The sequence below is a fragment of the Xyrauchen texanus genome, chromosome 11, assembly GCF_025860055.1.
Source record: "Xyrauchen texanus isolate HMW12.3.18 chromosome 11, RBS_HiC_50CHRs, whole genome shotgun sequence".
In the NCBI taxonomy this organism is placed as follows: domain Eukaryota; kingdom Metazoa; phylum Chordata; class Actinopteri; order Cypriniformes; family Catostomidae; genus Xyrauchen; species Xyrauchen texanus.
The window spans coordinates 26,006,040-26,011,338 of NC_068286.1; the positions used below are offsets into that span (position 1 = coordinate 26,006,040).

At 38.1% G+C, this 5,299-nt stretch overlaps 2 long non-coding RNA genes across 2 annotated transcripts; both read left to right on the forward strand.

Annotated features, from left to right (window-relative positions):
• Positions 1–329: 329 nt before the first annotated feature.
• LOC127651943 (uncharacterized) lies at positions 330–833 on the forward strand. Its single transcript, XR_007971631.1, has 3 exons — positions 330–378; positions 595–684; positions 770–833. It is a non-coding gene; the product is annotated as an uncharacterized LOC127651943 (long non-coding RNA).
• Positions 834–2,242: 1,409 nt separating this feature from the next.
• LOC127651942 (uncharacterized) lies at positions 2,243–3,592 on the forward strand. Its single transcript, XR_007971630.1, has 3 exons — positions 2,243–2,371; positions 2,560–3,079; positions 3,247–3,592. It is a non-coding gene; the product is annotated as an uncharacterized LOC127651942 (long non-coding RNA).
• The last annotated feature ends 1,707 nt before the right edge of the window (positions 3,593–5,299 follow it).

Below are 5,299 nucleotides of genomic sequence, written 5' to 3' on the forward strand. Positions count from 1 at the left end.
CACGTCCCACTTCCAGGACTGCTCCCGTGGCCCTCAGGAAATCCAGACCAGCAATAAGAGGAAATGCAAGGTGAGTGTCTTTTAGGATATAAGTATCCATACTGCATTCGTGGTCATGCCATTGAAACCTAATCCTTTGCAGGTCTCTGGACTGGTGAATTGTTCCGTCTGCCATAATGAACCTTTGTGGGCTGAAGGTAACAACTGATGAAATCTCACCTCTCAACTGTTTCCACAGGTTTTCTTGCATTAAAGTGTAAGTGCTACCTGTGTCTAATACTGCCTTCACTTCTTTGCCATTTACCCTTACAGGCACCACAAGGAGATATGACTGGATGGGGTTGAGCTAGTGTTACTCCGGCCAGGTTTTTGTTGAAGGTACGTTCAGCAGATTTCTTGTTGGTCTTTTCTTTGCTGCTCTGAGTTCCCACTTTCTGCCAGTAGTCTTTAGCTCCCATGTAGTCCTTTTCCACCATGGATCTGATTTTCACCAGAGTTGACTGTTCCCCTCATACACCCGGCGACTCTGGGGCTGATGTTGTTCAGTATACGATTTACTAGCTCCTCTTCAGAGATCTCTGGCTTCCATTTCAGACATAAGGCCCGGTAGTCATATGCAAAGTCCCTCAGGCATTGTTGTGGCTGCTGAACCATTGTCCTCAGCTTTTCCTCCACTTCTGAGAGGTAATCATCTGAAAGAAAAGCAGCCATGAATGCCCCTTTGAAGGATCTCCAATCCGTAACCTTGACCTTCTCTGCCTTCCACCAGCTCAGAGCGGGTCCCTTCAGTACCGTACTTAAGGTTCCTAGTAGTTCAGCACACGGAAGGGGCCGGATCTCCAGGAAGTTCTCACATTGCTAAATGAAGTTGAGCACCTCCGCCATCTCACAGGAGTCTCTGAAAGAAGGGAACTCGATGCGGATAGGAGGTCGGGAACAGAATGAGGATGCACCTGCCACTACAGAGGAGGTATGCACATTAGGATGGTGAGCAAGCACCTGAGGTTGAACAACATAAGTATCATCGAGAGATTTCTGAGTGGGAATTTTCTCTCTCGATACTAGAGCTGGGGTCAGTGTTTGATGGACAGTGGAAAAATGGGAGGAATCTGGTGAGTAGGCCTGTAATCTGGAGAGTGTGGGAGTGCTAGTGAGCCTCATTTTTCTCATTTGACTTTCCCATTTTGCATCTCTCCTTAGAAAACAATCTGTTACAGCCTTTTCTAATTTTCCCAATGCCTTACAAAAATAATCCTCCAACCTTGCCAAGCTAGCGTCCACGGCTTGCCTAAAGCTTGCTTCCCTATTTAAAGTATGTCCCTTGACTGTTTGAAATCTTGATCTAAAATATGTAATTTTTGATTTAGGGCCAATAATTACCTTTACATTGAGTCAAGTCAGCATGCATCACTTGTACCATGCCTATATTCAGTATACTACTTTCATCATCATCATCATCATCAGATTGTTCAGTGTCAGACATGTATAATGAACTAATCATTGAAGTTATTTCCTCAGGCAGATTACGCCTGGTTACAAATGAACCTGTGGTAAAATCCACCTCTGTTTGTTCAATATCATTTTGGAAATTTCCAGATTTCGCAGAGTTATCAGTATTTTCATCAGGAACTTCCACTAAATCAACATTTGTGACATCCATTTTGCAAATTGGAAAGAAAAAAAGAGAGCAAACCCCTCACCCCAAACAAACACAATAATAAAGGGTCCCTGTACGGGCCACCAATATGTAACGCTAGATTATAGGTGATGATACACAAAAACTATGGTCTTGACTCTATGTTTGTATGGTGATGGGAAGTTTATCAAAAAAAAGAAGAAGGCTAGGAAGACAACAACTCGATTTAAACTCAAAGTGTATTTACAATAATTAGAGGGAAAAAAAACATGAAAGTGAATCCAGAAATATATATATATATACAAATGTACAAAAGATAAACAAGAAAGAAAGAAAAAGATCAGTACTAAAGTTGAATGAAAAGCAGATGAATTGACTATTGGAGTCCCGTACACTGTCCTGTTTATGTGTGTGTGTGGGTGTTGAATCGGCCTCACCGGTTGTTATGTTTTTGAAACCGTGAGCTCGATGTGAAGCAGCGCTGTTCTGTGAAGAAATCCAAAGGCAAAAAAAAAAAAAAAAAAAAAGATAATCCCACAATGTCTTCTCATTCACAGTCTGGAACAGCTTAATATGGAGGTTTTTCACACGATCGATCGCTAATCCCCTTGAGCATCAACATGTCGTTCCTGAACGCTGGTTTACCGGCTCCTTTTAAATGGAAGAAAAAGTCATACAGCTGATTTGGAGTGACGTCACGGGGGATTCCCTGGAGCTACGCGACAGAACTCTCGCGTGAGTAAAACGGGAACTCAATACACTTCACTTGGCAATAAACACAGGAAAAATACATATATTGGTTATGGCTGTTTTCTAAGAACAATTTAGATCTTTAACAGCAATATACATCTTCCATACTTATGTGTCTGTGCTACAATGTGATGTGCTTACTGGTTACGTGCAGAACATTATCATATATACAGGATCTACCACCGACATCCAGCACTATGAAGACCTTGGAATCTCTGGGTCTGTTGTCATGACATTACTGGCCCCATACTTGAAAAAGGGTCACATCCTGTTCGTGGACAACTGGTACAGTAGTCCCACACTGTTTCAGCACCTCCTGTCTCTGGACACAGGAGCTTGTGGGACTCTACAAGCCAACAGGAAGGGAATGCCAACATTCACCTGCAAAATGACAAAGGACCAGGTTGAATGTAGAGAAAATGGAACACAAGTAGCAGTGAAATGGCATGACAAGAAGGATGTTAACCTTCTTGCCATGGTCCATCCATCCACCATGTCAGTCACTGGAAAGGTTGATCACATCACCAAAGAAAGGAAGATGAATCCTCTCTGTGTAATGGAATATAACAAAAAAATGGGGGCGGTGGATAAGGCTGACATGAAGAAAAACCACCAAATGGTAAAAGAAAGTCTTCTTTTACCTCCTTGACACAGCAGTACTGAACAGCCACATTGTCCACCACCAATTTACAGGTGAGAAAGTTGCACATCAGATTATTTTAATCGTTTTAATTTTTTTTTTCATGTAAACTCAATGCATTTAAACTTAAAAAACAAAAATTAACAAAAAACAATAATGAAAATGCTGTCATATTCCACACTCCTCCTCACTTACTACCCATGTGCTCTGCTATCAATAGGAAAAGTCATCACATCCCTGTAATTCAGGTTGAACCTGATGAGAGGACTGCTGGAAGAGCACAGTACACCTCGGTGTCCATCCAGAGCAGGCCGCCCTGCATTAAGACACTCCACTGCGCCTGAAAGCTAGGCATTTCCCCTCCGAAGTACCTCAGACAGCTTCTCAGGGCAGCAGGACCAGGCGGCACTGCAAGGTCTGCCTATCCAGCACTCGCAGGACAAAGCAGAGGTTCCTCACCAAATTCATGTGTGTGCCATGCAACACTCCCTTGTGTGTTGCCCCATGTTTTGAGGAGTACCACACACTGAAGCATTACTGAGTTAATTACTGATTTCTAAATAAAATAAGCACATTTTTATTAAAAGTTGTTATTGTTGTTATGACATTTGTATTAGTTATTGTTATATTTCCATTGTTATTTATTGTATTTTTTTTTCTCTCCATATAATTGGTTTATTATCTAGGAAATGTGTGAATTGTTTACCACAAATGCAATGTAATTGAATGTAATGAATGCTATTTATTAGTTTTTATGGTTGCTTGTATTTATTAAAATATTTATATTGTTAATCATTATATTGATATTTCTTTGAAAAATATTATCTATAAACAAATGCATGATAAAATCATAGATCAATAGATACAATTAAATAAAATAGAATTAAGAATAATGCTTATACTGAACTTATCTCTTGTCTCTCACAGAGCAAACATTTCATACTAGTAACACATTTGAGAATCTAATGGTGATGGAAGGAAACAGTGTGACTACACTTCATTACACATGTTAAACATAGTAACTATGCCAGCACAGGGACAAAAATGGCTTCAAACTTTATTTTAATTGTACAGCCAATTGTCATACTCTGTTTGTTGTAATATGAAATAGTTGAGCCAAACCCATCTGACACAAGACAGATCATAATCCAAGAGACCCGATTTCAGTAATAACTCTAAATAACACTAAAATGTGTATTTTGCCTTTTGCATTAGAGGATATTGCTGATGAATTGCATATCATGCTACTTTTGATTGCAACTCATTCCTAATATTAGCATTAGAATATAGACTATACCTCACACAACAGCTTTTGATCAAAGTGAACACGATAAAACATTAGATATGTGCAATATACCCATAACATTAGTGCAGTAACCTTAGTTTTATATTTGACATTCGTAACAATACTCAAACTCTCCGTGCCTATGACATATTCAAGCCAAACCAACTTGGAAATGTATGAATAGGTTTTCTTTGCCTAGCACAAAGCTGAATAAAAATAAAAATAAATAAAATTAAACAATTTAATCATTTGATATTATGACATCATAAAAAAATAAGAAATGTTCTTAAAATATCCTTTTCATGACCCAAGACTTTTTTTTTACATTCTATATGTTTTCAAATAAATATAGTAGTGTACATTTTTGTACTATTCTAATTCCATTAAACTCAATGACCATGTGACCTAGAGACATGAAATCAGCTGTAAAACACTCAGAATATTATTCTTCATATAGCACAAGGCTTGTTTTTGGGAGTAAATGTTCACTACTTTTTATAAAGATATTATAATTCTATAGTCACTGAGATTAACAGATTTATAGGGATAATTGAATCTGTATAAAAAGTAGTGAACATTTACTCCCAAAAACAAGCATTGTGCTATATGAAGAATAATATTCGGAGTGTTTTGCAGCTGATTTCACGTCTCTAGGTCAAACGGTCATTGAGTATAATGGAATTAGAATATTACAAACATTTACACTTTTTTATTTGAAAACATATTTAAAGTAAATTCCATTTCCAAACATTTCATATTTGTTGTGATGTCATAATATCAAATGGTTAAATTGTTTAATTGATTTATAGGGCTAATAAATATAGTCACTTAAGTTTTTATTTCTTTTTTACATTTCCCTACACTGTTGGTATTACTGAGGTGGTAGCAGTGTGCGGACAACAGCTAAGACACTTCCTGAAAGACTTTTTCGTTTTGCATAACGAGAGGAACATTTGCACCTTGTTTATTGACCACAGCGTGGTTTTGC